The sequence below is a fragment of the Labeo rohita genome, chromosome 3 (assembly GCF_022985175.1).
Source record: "Labeo rohita strain BAU-BD-2019 chromosome 3, IGBB_LRoh.1.0, whole genome shotgun sequence".
Classification (NCBI taxonomy): domain Eukaryota; kingdom Metazoa; phylum Chordata; class Actinopteri; order Cypriniformes; family Cyprinidae; genus Labeo; species Labeo rohita.
The window spans coordinates 57,187,108-57,204,704 of record NC_066871.1 but is presented as its reverse complement, the minus strand read 5'-3'; the positions used below and the strand labels follow the sequence as shown (position 1 = coordinate 57,204,704).

The following is a 17,597-nucleotide window of genomic DNA, read 5'->3' as shown; positions in this document are numbered from 1 at the left end:
TCTAGAGGACCTCTTATCCATAACTGACTCGTGCCGCAATGAGATCAGTCTATGGATATCCTTCCTCAAACAATGGAACTGCTTATCTTTCTTCTATAGCAACCTGATTTCTTCTCCAAACAATATCCAATTATATACCGACGCTGCCCCCTCCGTCGGGTTCTGAGGTTTTTTCAGAGGCCGCTGGTTCGCTCCCACATGGCCCCCCCAGCTGGCACATTTGCCACATCAGCTTTCATCCTCAGCGCTATTCGAGCTTTATCTGTTAGTGGCCGCAGCCTCCCTATCGGGCAAAGAGTGGTCCGCCACCAACATCATCGTCCACTGCGATAACGAAGCTACCGTGCACTGCATTAACAAAGGTCGTTCCCATTCCCCCGCACTAATGCCTTTGCTAAGACGCTTGATTTGGATTTCGGCTTGTGACCAATTCATTATAACCGCAAAACACATTCCCGGGTCAAAAAAATCAAATTGCTGACTCTCTCTCTCGTTTTGCCTTTCAGAAATTCAGATCGCTGGCACCAGAGGCGGACCCGCTCCCAACCCCAGTTCCTCCTTATTCAGAACTGATATTCCCGTAAACCACCCTCTGAGACCTCTCCTCGAAGCGTCCATTAATTCCATTCTGCAAGCTGTCTCCCCTAGGACACTCCAATCCTACCTTACAGCATGGAAATGTTTTAAAATATTCCACTCTGCCTATAGTTTACCCTTCCCTGATTTTTCCCTGCTCGCTGTCACCTCATTTATCTCCCATCTCAACACCAATAAAAACCTCCAAGCCAGCTCCATTAAAGGATACCTAAGCGCAATCCAGTTTTTCCACAAACTGTTATATGGCTCGCCTTCACCCCATATAACCAATTCACAGACCTCCCTTCTCATCAAAGGTATCCAAAAAACCCAGCCCAACCGCCCAGACCCCAGACAACCTATCTCTTTAAAAATTTTGACCAAATGCATCTCTACCCTCCGTAAAGGTTACCATTCCATCCATACTGCCCGCACATTAGACGCCATGTTTATCCTGGCTTCAACCCAGCCATCCACCCAACTATCTCCGATCTAGCAGTGCTAGACGGTGAAACCATCTCTTACTTCATAAAACAAAGTAAGACTGACCAAACAAAGAAAGGCCATTTTATTTATATTTTTAACCTCCGATCGCCCATCCAACCATTCCAAACCCTCCTAGCTTTCCTCCAGCTCAGGAAATCCCAATCCAAACTCCCTTCCGACCCCCTTTTTACAGACGACTTCAACCGCCCCGCCACTCGCTTCTGGTTCCAAAAGCACCTCAAGTCTGTCTTGCTTCTCTCTGGTACACCAGCCGACAACTTTTCCAGCCATTCGTTCCGAATAGGCGCAGCAACCACAGCTGCCCAAAAAGGCCTCTCCCAACAGCAGATCCAAACACTTGGTCGCTGGTCATCAGAAGCTTTCAAGAGCTATATCCGATCAGATCGCTCCCTCATCAAGGAAGCCCACCAAACCTCCGCCGGAGCCGGAGCCCCCCGCTTACCTCCCTAATGCTGCTGCAATGCCTGCTCCCGCCGGAGCCCCCCGCTTACCTCCCTAATGCTGCTGCAATGCCTGCTCCTGCCGGAGCCCCCCGCTTACCTCCCTAATGCCGCAGCAATGCCCGCTCCCGCTGGAGCCCCCCGCTTACCTCCCTAAAGCCGCAGCAGTGCCCACACCCACAGGAGCGTCATTTATAGTTCCCCACTGTCACAAGCTCCTTTCTATATTTTCCCCAGCAGTGCCCGCAGGAGCTCCTCCCGTATTTTCACCTATGTCCGCTACTACTAACGTCCAGCATCCCTTCAGCCCAAGCTAGGCAAATTTTGGGGGGTTATCTGGCTGCTGTCCTGCGATCATTTCGCCTTTCGGGGGAGCGCTTATTGGGTTCGGGCCAAATGCCGAGCTCGGACCCCTCTCCCTGGGCAGGGGGAGTGCCCCAGGCTCGGGAATGATTACCGAGCTCGGAGCCCTCTCCCGGACAGCACGCCAAATACGCTTAACTTTTACGCTGTTTATTATATGTAAGCGCAAACTCGTGAAGTGATGTTTTATTAACAAATTTCGGGAGGAGCTCGCACAGATAATTAACACGGCCAATTCACCATTAGCAATCACACTCCCTATCCAAGCACCTCAACAGAATCCCTTTAAATAGCCAAGCAGTCCTACCTTCATTTATCTCTAGTTTTTCAGCATCCCTCCACCTCCCCGTCTCCTCACCTTCAGCTCGGGGGGAGCGCTTATTGGGTTCGGGCCAAATGCCGAGCTCGGACCCCTCTCCCTGGGCAGGGGGAGTGCCCCGGGCTCGGGAATGATTACCGAGCTCGGAGCCCTCTCCCGGACAGCACGCCAAATACGCTTAACTTTTACGCTGTTTATTAAATGTAAGCGCGAACTCGTGAAGCTGTGTTTCAGGAGTGCAGCAGGTGTGAATAACTAGTCAAAACACAAAATGGAGTTTAATTAACACACAGTGGTGTAATGCAGGGTATAACCAAGTACTCTTAGTATACCCACTTCCTTATCAGTCGGCTTTGCGTAGCCTATACCCACGGTCCGTCCGCTCCTCCACTGATGGCGCTCTAAAAAGTGTGCAGACACATTTGCTGAATTAGAGACGGTAAAAGTGGGTGGGTCCGATATCATTGGTCTTCAAAAGTGGGTGGGTCCTGTCCCACCCACATTCAATGGTTCCGACGCCCATGTGTATATATATATATATATATATATAAATTATTAAAGCATTGATTTAAAGAGAAACTGAAAACTACTGGTTTGTGGTTTTTCAAATAAACTTGTGCTCATGTTCCTCTCTCATTCAACACAAGTACAAATGTTTTGTGCGCTTGTCATTAACTGCATTATATACGTTGATTTGGAATGTAGGTCCCAACAATGACAATGACGTCAGATAATGAAAAACATGACTTATATTGCAGAAAATATGGTGCATGGATGTAATAAAATGAAGGACGATGGAAAAGAAACCTGTCACTTCAGGTCACTAAATGAGCAACGCTTTCTTGTTCCTTCACAATGAGGTGGAAGTCTCTCACCGTGTCTGTTCTGCTCTGGTGGAACGAGCTGCTGACCTCCACCCAAACTGCTGAGACCATCACAACCTTCAAGAAACAGCTGATTCCGTAAGCACTTCACCACCAAAGCCCTGAACCAATACACCTAACAAAACATTCTTCTCTGGTCCACGAATGATAACACGCCATAAAGACGCGACCGCAGACAAACCACGGATGAGGCTTACAGGAACCAGAATGAACACGTGTTATTGTGATGTTTCTAACAAATATTTGTGAGACTCTTTCACCTTTGGAACACAGAAGCAACAACACTGTGACGTTCTGACACTCTCATGGTGCTTCTGAGATCCTGCTGAAGCTTCACTGTACTTAGATGAAGAGTTTCGACCAGGAGGTCCATCTGAACGGGTCCTTTAGTTGCACAGGTCTGTACCGACATGAGGACTAAATGATGACAAGATTTTAAAGTATTCATGAGAAACCATCTCTAGAGCAGAACACATTGCTGCAAACATGTACTGGAGGTTTATGAACAGAAGACCCACGAGTCAATTTTTATCATCTTAACAAAACCACTGACACACACACACAGACTGAAGTTGTGCAGGTGTGAGGTGTGTCAAATGACACTGATTTATTCATCAATCAGTCAGTCTGCACACGTGCGGCCGCTGCGTGATCATGAGTGCCAACACATGATGATCTCAAATTAATCTGATCTAATTACACTTTTAGAAATGAAAATAAACCACAACACTCCATCACACACACACACACACAGATTATCAGATCAATGGGTTGGTAAACAGATAACACATTAACAGCGGCCCATCTGCTCACACACCGTCTGCTGATGCGCAGCAGCAGCACAGGTCTGTGTGCATGTGTGTGTGTGTGTGTGTGTGAGAGTGTGATTGTGATTGTGATTAATGGACTGATGTTAGTAACATGTGGGGAGTCGGGCTGAAGTCACACACACTTATTTCTGCTAGTCCTGTTGCAGCCTTTCTCTCTAGCCATAAAACGGTTTCATTCACTTAATTAGCACAATTAAATCACAATTACAACAAGACCCAAATATTTCAGGACACATTAAATAAAACAGGAGAATTAAAAGCTTTCTGTAATATCATCTAGACATATCACAACACAGTAATTACTGATCAAAGTGTTAGGGTTAGTGATCACAGAAATCAATTGATCTTCGACCTGTCTGTGGATGAGGACGTCCAACACCAGTCACCTCAGAAAAATTACTAGAACAATATCCAGAACCAGAACAATGACTAGAATGACAACTAGAACCAGAGCAAAGACCAGAATGATAACCAAAACAACGACTTGAATTATAACCAGAACAATGACTAGAATGATAACCAGAACCAGAACAATGACTAGAATGATAACCAAAAACAGAACAATGGCTAGAATTATAACTAGAACCAAAACTATGTCTAGAATGATAACCGTAACCAGAACAATGACTAGAATTATAACCAGAACAATGACTAGAACGATAACCAGAACAATGACTAGAATTATAACCGTAACCAGAACAATGACTAGAATTATAACCGTAAGCAGAACAATGACTAGAACGATAACCAGAACAATGACTAGAATTATAACCGTAAGCAGAACAATGACTAGAACAATAACCAGAAACAGAACAATGACTAGAATTATAACCGTAACCAGAACAAGGACTAGAATGATAACCATAACCAGAACGATGACTAAAATGATAACCAAAAACAGAACAATGACTAGAATTATAACCGTAAGCAGAACAATGACTAGAACGATAACCAGAACAATGACTAGAATTATAACCGTAAGCAGAACAATGACTAGAACGCTAACCAGAACAATGACTAGAATTATAACCGTAAGCAGAACAATGACTAAAACGATAACCAGAACAATGACTAGAATTATAACTGTAAGCAGAACAATGACTAGAACAATAACCAGAAACAGAACAATGACTAGAATTATAACCGTAACCAGAACAAGGACTAGAATGATAACCATAACCAGAACGATGACTAAAATGATAACCAGAACCAGAACAATGACTAGAATTATAGCCAGAACAAGGACTAGAATGATAACCATAACCAGAACAATGACTAGAATTATGACCGTAACCAGAACAATGACTAGAATGACACCCAGAACAATGACTAGAACAATAACCAGAAACAGAACAATGACTAGAATGATAACCAGAGCAAGGACTAGAATGATAACCAGAACAATGACTAGAATGATAACCAGAACCAGAACAATGACTAGAATTATAGTCGTAACCAGAACAATGACTAGAATGATAACCAGAACAAGGACTAGAATGATAACCAGAACCAGAACAATGACTAGAATTATAGTCGTAACCAGAACAATGACTAGAATTATAACCAGAACCAGAACAATGACTAGAACGATAACCAGAAACAGACCAATGACTAGAATTATAGCCAGAACAAGGACTAGATTGATAACCAGAAACAGAACAATGACTAGAATGATAACCCGAACAAGGACTAGATTTATAACTGTAAACAGAACAAGGACTAGAATGATAACCATAACCAGAACAATGACTAGAATTATAACAGTAACCAGAACAATGACTAGAATGACAACCAGAACAATGACTAGAACAATAACCAGAAACAGAACAATGACTAGAATTATAACCGTAAACAGAACAATGACTAGAATGATAACCAGAGCAAGGACTAGAATGATAACCAGAAACAGAACAATGACTAGAATGATAACCAGAACAATGACTAGAATTATAGCCAGAAACAGAACAACAACTAGAATGATAACCAGAACCAGAATAATGAATTATAAATTAAACAGAAAAATATCTAGAATGAAACAGAACAATGACTAGAATGATAACCAGAGCAAGGACTAGAATGATAACCAGAAACAGAACAATGACTAGAATTATAACAGTAACCAGAACAATGACTAGAATGACAACCAGAACACTGACTAGAACAATAACCAGAAACAGAACAATGACTAGAATGATAACCAGAACAATGACTAGAATTATAGCCAGAAACAGAACAACAACTAGAATGATAACCAGAACCAGAATAATGACTAGAATTATAACCGTAAACAGAACAATGACTAGAATGATAACCAGAGCAAGGACTAGAATGATAACCAGAAACAGAACAATGACTAGAATGATAACCAAAACAAGGACTAGAATGATAACCAGAAACAGAACAATGACTAGAATGATAACCAGAACAAGGACTAGAATTATAGCCAGAAACAGAACAACAACTAGAATGATAACCAGAACCAGAATAATGACTAGAATTATAATCGTAACCAGAAAAATATCTAGAATGATAACCAGAACCAGAACAATGACTAGAACTATAACAAGATGAAGGACTAGAATGATAACAGAACCAGAACAATGACTAGAACGATAACCAGAAACAGAACAACGACTAGAATGATAACCAGAACCAGAATAATGACTAGAATTATAATCATAACCAGAAAAATATCTAGAATGATAACCAGAACCAGAACAATGACTAGAACTATAACAAGATGAAGGACTAGAATGATAACAGAACCAGAACAATGACTAGAACGATAACCAGAAACAGAACAACGACTAGAATGATAACCAGAACCAGAATAATGACTAGAATTATAATCATAACCAGAAAAATATCTAGAATGATAACCAGAACCAGAACAATGACTAGAACTATAAGCAGATGAAGGACTAGAATGATAACCAGAACCAGAACAATGACTAGAACTATAAGCAGATGAAGGACTAGAATGATAACCAGAACCAGAACAATGACTAGAATGCAGTGATGGGGACCAGAAACAGAACAAGACTCGGAATGCAGTGATGGGGACTTAAGTTTGAGACACAGTGACTTCAGACTCGACTTGAGACTCGTCCTCGAAAGACTTTAGACTCGACTCGGACTCGAGCTGCAGGACTCCTGAACAATGTTTATTTTTAGGAAACAACTGATGAGCTCGCTGTTATTCCGCTCCCTCCGTTACCTATAACCTGCCCATGTAACACGTGACGCGTATCTGCTGCGCGCGGGCGCGGCCACATTTTTTTTTTTTTTTTTTTTAATTTTAGGCGCGGCCGCCACACATGAGAGGACAACGAACAAAGAACGAGCATCATGTGTGACTGACCCGATCAGCATATTTGTGTTCGCGCTCAGGGGAGATTTAAAGGCTTCTACGTGTTTTTGCAACGTTCAGTAATGTATCACGTACATTTTACGAATCCTTTCATAAAGTGTAGAGTGTGTGTAGAGTGTAGAGTGTTACATAGAGAGAGTGTAAATAAGAGACTAATTAGTGACAGTATAGACAGCGTCGTTGATTATAATAGAGCTTTGTGATATCGCGAACTAATTACTAATTTTAAGGGAGTTTGTGAATGAGATACTGATTTAATACAGCAGTTAAATAAACAAGATGTTATTATTAAGTGACTTACATTGTCTGACTATAACACTATTGCCTGATTTTGCTCTATTTCGTCGTCAAAAGTAGTCTGAAACAAGTCACAACTGAGCTGCTGCGCATCTCCATTCAAACACAGCGGTGTTTCGTTTATGAATGAACTCGTTTTTAAAACGAATCTAGTGAAATGATTCAATTTCCCATTCATAAAGACAGTCACTCTTTATTCCTAAATGAAGCAGCAGTTCGAACGAATCAAATGAATGATATGATTCAGTAATTAAATCAGTCTCTTGCCGCCACCTGCTGGCAGTTATTCAAATCATTTAACATTAACTTAAAAGTAAAGCATTCTTGGTGTTTTTGTCATGTTGCAATAGCCTGTTTACACTGATTATATACCAAAATCAAAGCTGATACTGTATGCTAATAGGTAAAGGAGTCATTATAACATATTACATGCTTTGAATTCCTTATATATAGCTATGCAGTGTTGGATGGGTCGCTGTACGTGATGCAACACTTATTATAACCAGAGACTTAATATAATAAAGAGACTTGAGACTTGACTTGGACTCTAGCTCAGAGACTTGTGAGCATCTCTTCTAGAATGATAACCAGAACAAGGACTAGAATGATAACCATAACCAGAACAATGACTAGAATTATAACCAGAACCAGAACAATGACTAGAATGACAACCAGAACAATGTCTAGAACAATAACCAGAAACAGAACAATGACTGAATGATAACCAGAGCAAGGACTAGAATGACAACCAGAAACAGAACAATGGCTAGGATTATAACCGTAACCAGAACAAGGACTAGAACAATAACCAGAAACAGAACAATGACTAGAATTATAACCAGAACGATGACTTTAGCCATTTTCGTAACCATAACTATAACAATAACTATAACGATTATAACAATAACTTCAGCGATACAAAAATGATAATCAAAACATAACCATGTAACTATGTTATAACTATAACAACAACAATAATGCTAACATAACAAAACTGTAACCACATAACCATGTAACCATAACTGTAACCATAACTACAATGATAACTAATAATAACAATTATAACATTAACTTTAAAGAAAACTATAACAATGGCTTAAACATGAAAAATTACTATAACAATAACTATAAGCATAATTAATGATAACTTTAATAAATATAACAATTACCAATGACAACTATAATGATTATAACAATAACAATAGCAATAACAATCCAAAAGTATCCAATAGCTATAACCGTAACCATAACTAATGATAATTACCAAAGATAACAATAATGATTGTAACAATAACTTTATTGGGATAACTATAGCCATAACTAATGATAAGAAATGACTATAACAATAACTAATGATGACTATAACCATAATGGCAACTGTAAGAGTTATTAAGATGATAACTAATGATAATTATAACAATAACTTATAATGACATAACAATAACATTAACCACGAATGACAAGAACTATTACAATAACGATGACTGTAACTGTAACAATAAATATAACGCTCTATACGAGTTGGATGGATTCTGATCGGTTGTCATTCTGAAAGTGGTTTCAGTGATATTGTTCCTGCCGTGATTGTTATAGTTGTGCTGCATAATTCATTATGCTCTTATTCTCAGTTATGAACATTTTATGGTTATAATGATGTTTACAGTAATGGTTCCTGGTATGAACAATTAGCTCAGCACACGTGACTGTAACGGACGATACTTCAGTTAAACATGTCCAGAATAAAAATCACTCATGAGCCAGCATACAGTCCAGGCTGTGTTCTGCACGATGGTAGAGAGTGAAACGCTGACGTGAGACCTGGACCAGGACTAAATGATGATGAGTTCTGGCTGAGCAATCCCTTGATAACACACACATACACACCTGTGTTTCTCCGAATGACAGTAAGTGTGTGTTGATTTGATTTGTGTGAAACGCTGATGAGAGCAGCAGCTTTATCACAGATTATCACAGATTACCGCATGTGTGCGTGTGTGTGTCAGGTGTTGCCATCTTTATGTGATCAAATGTCTAAAATGAGAGTCAAAACTCAGCAGTCGATGGAGCCCGTGAGAAAAAACAGCCTCATAAACACACTGAATAATGAAACTGATGAAAATACTAAAAGAGGTCAGCAGCAGGTGTGTGTGTGTGTGTCTGTGAGTCTCACCTCGTGTGTTTTCAGCCAAACTCTCACTCCTCCATCTCAGAAACCACATGATGCTGTAGCGCTCTCATACCCTACTGCAAACACACACACGTAACAGTATTAGTGCAACGTATGTGAAATATTATTTATATATTCTAAATAGTGATTGACTAATGCACCTCATGATCAATAAACTGTGTGTGTGTGCGTGTGCGCACATGTGTGTTACCTGTGGACACTAATGGCAGCCAGTCTGCAGTATCTCTCTCTGTTTGTGTGTGTTTGTGTGTGTGTGTCCTGCTGATCTTCAGCGTCCTGGTTTTCAGAGCGTCTGCAGGGAGAGAAAAGACCTTCATTTTCAGACAAAACTCACACACAAGCTGGATTTCCATGCTTTAAGGGTTCATTCCATAGGTGCAATGGTTTTTCTACTGAACAAACTATATTTTCTAAACCCCTACACCAACCCTATACCTAACCTGCCCCTCACAGGAAACATTCTGCATTTTTAGATTTCCAAAAAAAAAAAAAAAAAAAACCTTCATTTTGTATGATTTATAAGCTTGTTTTCTCATGGGGACCAAAAAATGTCCCCACAAGGATGAGGATTTCAGATATTGCCATCTTTGTGGGGACATTTTGTCTCCATTACGTAAGGTTTACCAGGACCACATAAACACACTCACATAAACAATCTCTCTTTCACACACACACACTTTTAAATGTACTGCAAAAGTGCAGGTAATTTTTATAAATGTTCTATTCAATTATTTTCTCTTTCTGCAGGTTTATGGGTTTTATCAAAATTCAACAGGAAAAAAATTTAGGACACACACGGAAAGACGCACACGCTTGTGGCTCCTAAAACTGAGAAAAAGCTGAACATCATCTAAAGCACAAGACTATTCTGACTATATAAGCACAGTATTAAATATGTAAGTATAAACAGTGCAATTACAACTAATTATCTCTAAATGAAGTCAAATTCAAGTCCAAATTATTTGTACAGCGCTTCACACAATATAGAGTTTCAAAGCACCTTTACAGACAGTCATTATATTAATGTTTATAATACATGTATTTTATATCTTGATGCCTTACAGTGGCGTTTATCAGATCACAGCTGGACGATAATATACTTACATTCAGTGGTGATATAAATCAAGCAGTTGAGATTTGCTGTTTAGTATATAACGCTTTATGTGACTCACTGTATGGCATAAAACACTGTAGGCATAAAAACAGCTTCTTCCCAAATGCCATCTCCAGCTTAAACAGATAAAACATGAATCATTACCTGGGTTCTACAATTCATTTCTGTATTTCTTTCTCCATTTCTAATTATTGTCTCTTTCTGTAGTATTATTAGGTAAATACACATGCACATCTCTTATTTATACAGCTGTAAATAATGCACAAATCTGTACATAAATCTTCTGTTCCAGATTCATGCACATTATTATTTATTTTAAGTTTTTATTTTTATTTTATTTAAATGTTTTCGCTGTTCTCATGTCAGTTATGTATGTATGCATGTATGTACCAGGAGCACCTTAAAAAACCACAACAAATTCCTCGTGTGTTTGCGCACACCTGGCGAATAAAGCTAATTCTGATTCTTCTGATGAAGAATGCTAATCTTACTATAACAACTGCTAATAATTACTCGTAACTTAACCCTTTGAAGCGATAAACGTTTGAAACATTGAAATGACACAAGAAATGGACAGAACGGCGAACGCTAAAGAACGCGAGCTCAGCGGATGCGCTGCGTGTGTGTGTGTGCGCGCGCGTTCGTGTGAAGACACTCGTTCCGCGCTAAACGGGCGAGGCGGCGTGAGGACGCGACGGCTGTACGGAGGTGTTTGTTTGTTTGTTTGTTTGTCTGTGTTGGCGTCTCTCAGGTGTCTGGAGTGTCGCTCGCCGCGCGTCTGGCAGGAGCGTCTGGCAGGTATAAACAGGTGTGAATGTGACGGCGCGGCCGGTAGGGGGCAGCGCTGCGTCTCCTCCGCTACAGCACCGCTCCGTTCAGCAGGGCGAAATCTGCCCGTTCGGTCGCTCACATTTCTTCCCCTGCGCACCGGTAAAGGAGGAGTATGAGCGGAGAGACGTTTCTGGTCAAACCTACAGGTTTTAAATCAGGCAAAAGCTAAACGGGCTCACATTCAGGTCAAATGTGAACCACACAGCAGCTAGATTAAACCGCTAGAATGCAATGTAAGGCACTTCAGTGTCTTCAAAGTACAACTTTATTCATGTAATTCATATTTTTATTTGACTAATCTCAGCATATCTTCATGACTGAGAGTGGCGTTTTCTACAGGGTTTAAATTGATCGGACAAAACACGTTCGTACACCAAATCAGGAATAAATAAATATCCGTGCATTTGGACAAATTCAGGTCAAATCTGCTAAAAATAATGAAATACGCACGTAGAGCTTGAATGTAATGTCAACGGGTAAATCAGTGTAAACAATCGTCCTCGAAGGAATACATATTTTTATTCTAATCATCTGAACATTTACGGTTAGTATTAATTATCTCTTTCTTTCGAAAACAATATAAGTTTGTGATCAGGCCCTGTGTGGACAGGTGCACTGTAAAGATGACTTTTCTAAGCTGTCAAGTCAAGGCAGCTACAGCCCTTCACACACTGGAGAAAAGCTTCGCAGTGATCAAGAGGATGCAAAGACAATTCAGCTCTGCTGTAGCGGTAAACAAATCAATGATCACTGACTTGACAAGAAAACACTATTTCAGTCATTCTATTTATCATAACTTTAGGTTTAGTTCAAAGTGTTACTACTTACTGTAATCATCTGCGAAATTTACTAGTGGTTCCTGAGTGACCTGTGTTTGTATGCGTTCATTATATGTGAGCTCATGCGTTACTCTCAATGAATTAATCAATTAACATCAAAACACATGAGCAGCTCTTCATATTCCAGCAGTGCGATTCTACTCGACTCAAACTACACCTGGATTCTGTCAGGAGATTCTGAGCGACATGCAGCTGCATCTTCAATTGGTTTTGCATAAACGAAAGTGTAAAACATTAACTGCATTCGTTTTTTCTTCTGTAATTCGCTTCGTATGTTTTGATGCTGGTTTATCCTGGTCCTTGACCAGCAACATGACCAGCTAAGGACCAGCTTAAACAGGCATCAGAACCTACCTAACCAGCATATGCTGGTTTTTTCACCGGGGTTGATGGGCCGATTTCACTCGGGTCTGACACCGGATCAGCGAGTGTTGAGCGAGAGGATGATGAGGAGGCGGTCAGAAATCAGCTTGAGCCAATTACAGCTGGATGAGTGACGAGCCGCTGTAATCTCTAATTACTTCAATCAATTTAAGAGCAGCGCCACTCATCTGAGGAGCTATTAGGAGCAGCGCGAGCGTGTGAGGCGCTAAAGTGGGTTATTCACCGCCCGTGTGTGTGTGTGTAGGCAGTGATATGTAGGTTGGAGGATCCAGAGTTTGTGGGGTACAACAGAGACCAGAGGCGAGAGTTCGGCCCATTTGGGTCGGCCCAGTTTCTTAAAGTGGGACTGTGCTCCACTACCTGAGCTCTCCTCTGAGAGTGTGTGTGTGTGTGTGCGCGAGAGAGAGGCCAAATGCTAACAACACGCAGGACACAAGCCCGTATTCTGAGCAAACCGGGTAAAGAGCAAAGAATTTCATGGGAGCGGGTGTTTTATCAGTGATGGATTATTTTTGAGGATCTTAAAAGCATGAAGTGCTCTGCTGCTGCCGCTCACGAGCGACGGCTCACATTACAGACACCTTCATGAACTAAAGCCGACGGATGGCGTGAACCATCAGGTCTCATCTGCACTCCAGCGACAGACGTCTGTAGCTCAACTGCTATGAGTGACAGATGATATCAATAAATATATTATAAATTACACTACTTGCTAAAAGTTTGGAATAACAATGAGCATTTCTGTTTTACCAAGGCTGCATTTATTTGATCAAAAATAAAGTAAAAAGTGTGAAATTTTGTCACAGTTTTAAATAGTTGTTTTCTGTGTGAATATTTGTTAAACTGCAATTGATTGCTGTGCTCAAAGGTGAAATTTTAGCATCATTACTCCAGTTTTCTGCCGCGGTCACGCTAGACGTGAGCATGTGAAATTCCCTCGGATGCTCAGCGTCTTTTTAAAAACTTAAATTCAACACATGACAAATAATAATACATCTAAAATGCAAAAACATACAATCTACTACACTTTCCCGCAGCGCTACAGTTTTAAATGTATGTTCTTTTCATTCAGCTTCGAGGTGATGTAACGGTCCGCTGTCGGTCACACGGTGTGACGTGTTGCCAATTTGCAGGTCAGAGTTCACCTAGCTTGAACTTTGGAACGCAGCAAAATGCAAAAACTTTTCGGTCAGGGCTAGAAGGGACACAGCTCTGGCTACTGGGTGTGCGCACAGTTATTTTTGTCACACTGTACAACAATAATACTGTTTTTGTATTATAGTAAGGGCTACGTTTAGGGTTGGAGTGGTGTAGACATTAAAAAACAAAATCTAATAGGCAGAACAATTCATTTTATTGTTAGTTTCCAGTCGGAGCTGTAGCCCTTCTAGCCACAAGTGTCCCATGATCCTTTGGAAATCATTCTAATATGCTGATTTGCTGCTCAAGAAATGGCATTTTTTGATTATTAGCAATGTTGGAAAGGGTTGTGCTGCACAATATTTCTGTGGAAATGTGATAGATTGCATTAGCTGAAAGGGCTTTTACTGTGAACTCTAACACACACACACACACACACACACACACACACACACACAGTCTAATCTGTCAGCATGACTAGAACAGCTTTTTCTAAATTTGTTACTTATAATGGTAAATTAAAACTAAGATATAGATTGTGAAATGAAACATTACTTTAACTGCACAGCTAGCTTAGCAAACCTAGTTTACTAGCTACATCTGTCATCTTTGATCAATCATCTGTAAGAACATACAAATGAAACAATGCGAAACAAGCCATTTATGTATTTAATATATCCTAATTTTCAGACCTTTTGTAAAAATTTACACTGTAAATATTAAGATGCTTTTAAAAGACATTTCTTGTTCGCTGCTTCCCTTTTTTTCTGGAAATCTTGATACACTACTATTCAACGAAGTAAAAGTAATTCAATAAATCAATTCATATTAATAGGTAAGTGAGAGTAAATCTTATGAACTTTCTATCCATCTGTGAATCCTGAAAAGAAAATGTCGTTCAGGACACCGGCTCCGGTAACGTGAATGTGAACGCTAACGGGAAGAGACGGGGGCAGCGGTTCCTGCGGCGTGTCACACGCATTAGCGTTAGTCATCGCTGCTTTCCTTCAAATCTGCATTAAAATTCTTCAACATCATTCCTTCCATGTCTCTGTCAGCCACTCTGTATGTTTTGTCATCTTTGCTTTCTGTCCTGGTTTATGCACATTGTTTTGCACAATTAACCTGAACGCAGCTGTAAATGCTTCAGAAAAAAAAAAAAAGTTTGCTGAAATGTTCAAGTATGCATATGAGACTTTACCTAATTAAATGTGCACTAATTTGCATACATTACCAACAAATAAATCGGAGCAATGGATAAATTCTTGTTTTATTTTGAAGGTTATTTGGATTCCCTTTTATTACTCCAGAAACACAAAAAACAAAACACTGATACTGGAATATTCTAAAGTGAAGAAAGTCTAATCTGTAAAATTACAGACGTGAAAATATAAAGGGCAATAATAAAAGCAGGCCAGAGATGCATGAACAGACCCCTCTATAAAAGCCTATAGACAGGAATAAAGCTGTACAAACTGAAGTGGAGGAAAAAAAAAAAAACAACACATTTATAGATCTAAATGGATAAAGTGTAATAAAATAAAGACTTGTGTTTTGGATATTTTCTTCCTTCTAGGCTGAAATATTAGCCAGTGCACGAAAAACACGTTTCTGCCTGTATGTCTGTCCTTAAAACCTTAAGGTCTTTAATCACATATAGTTTGTAATCATTTTGACGACTTAAATTAATGGAAAAAAAAACATGCCTTCATGATATTTATTGATGATACAGTGTACAAAGCCCTGAAGAGAGACAGACAGACACACATGTGCTCCATCATGAATGAATTCTGCAGTATGTACTGAATGAAACATGAACAATTACAATATAAACACACACTGCTTAGAGAAATTTAGAGAAGCGTCTAGAACAGAACAATGTGTGTGTGTGGTTTGGGTATAAATCTCACTCTCCTTCACACACTCAATAAGAACGACACACACACACACACACACTCACCGAACAGCGCACACGTCCTCCGGCGGCTCCGGCGTCCCGTTCACATTCACCTCTGCTGAAACGACTCCACTCCGCATTTAGTCCAATTGTAAAAGAGCAGAAAGAGGCGCGTGTGTTTGCTCATCTGGAAAGGCGTCGCAGTCCAGACTCATGAATGAAGCGAGTCTCCTCAGGAGAAACAGAAGAGAAGAGCTGCATCCAAACGGCTCATCCAGCCCGATTCCTCTCAGCAAATCAACACCCCGCAGAGAGAGACTTTGGCTGAGGATGATGAAGGGTGAAGCGCCGCACACACGGAAACAATGCAACTTTACGTGGTCTGATGATACTCTGTCATTAATGAACGGATTAATTACTCACACTCACTAACAAACAACCACACGAGCGCTGGTGCGTAAATAACATCAGAAAGAGCGGAAGATCAATGAATGAAAAACAGGGAAAGATGACCAGAAACACCACAGATGATGGTTTGTGCCGGATTATGAACGATGTGTGTGTATGTGTGTTAGACTGATGTGTGCAAACACACACAGGTGAGAGACCAGTAGAATGAAGAGAGAGAGAGAGACAGGCAGAGAGAGAGAGAGAGAGAGGGAGAGAGAGACAGGTGAGTGTATTATAATGTGTGTTTGTGATCACGCGCGCACACACACACACACACACACACACACACACAGCTGACTGAGGCAAGACACACGTCTCTCTCTCTCTCTACGTCACATACTGCATGTGTGTGTTCATGTGTGTGCTTTTGCAAACAGAACACACACACACACACACACACACTATACAGTGAACACAAATCAACCTACCTACAATCAATCACACCAGCCGCGGGATGAGGAGGAGAAAAGAAGAAGAAGAAGAAGAAGAAGAAAGGGTAAGAACACACAGTCCCTCCAAAAAGTCCGGCTGCCGCTCACAAATCAAAGAAATTATAGATGAGATAGATGGAGAAATAGACGAGCAGGCAGATGACGGACAGCGCGAGCAAATGAAAAGAGAAAGCGCCTCCCACGACCACGATGAGGAAGAAGAAGAACAAAAAACGAAAGAAAAAGGCGAATAGTCCGGCCGCCTCCGTGTTGCTGCTCTTTTGGAGGGTGTGTGTGTGTCCCTCCCTCTGACGCCTCGCGAAAACACCTGCTCGCAACACACACACACTCACACTCGCTCACTCACATGCTTCTGTCAGGACACACACGCTGCATCTGTATGACTGCGCCAAACACACACACACGCACGCGCGCACACGCTCGAGCGCTGATGGCGGTAAGAGAGCAGACACATCTAACGCTCTCTCTCTCTCTCTCTCTCTCTCTCTCTGTCGGCATCAGATTATCAGCATTCACCGGCAGACAGCGCTGTGAGGACAGATCACACCTACTGTGTCTCCCTCTGCTGGCAGACCAGCGTACCGTCACACTGCTGTACGGATGGCGACGTTCGGCAACATTAGTTTGTTTTTAAACCTCATAACGCGTTCGGCTCCGTTTGTGACCCGGAAGAGGTACATAACGTTTTATTTACAAAGAAAAAAAAAAAAGAAAGA

General features: G+C 40.8%; 1 protein-coding gene across 1 annotated transcript in view; it reads right to left on the bottom strand.

The window, feature by feature from the left end:
• grin2ba (glutamate receptor, ionotropic, N-methyl D-aspartate 2B, genome duplicate a) overlaps window positions 1-17,371 on the bottom strand; it is a 46,026-nt gene extending 28,655 nt beyond the window's left edge. The window contains 3 exon segments of the mRNA XM_051105750.1: window positions 9,757-9,830; window positions 9,965-10,066; window positions 16,043-17,371. The gene's annotated coding sequence lies outside the window, so the exon portion shown is untranslated.
• Window positions 17,372-17,597: the final 226 nt, after the last annotated feature.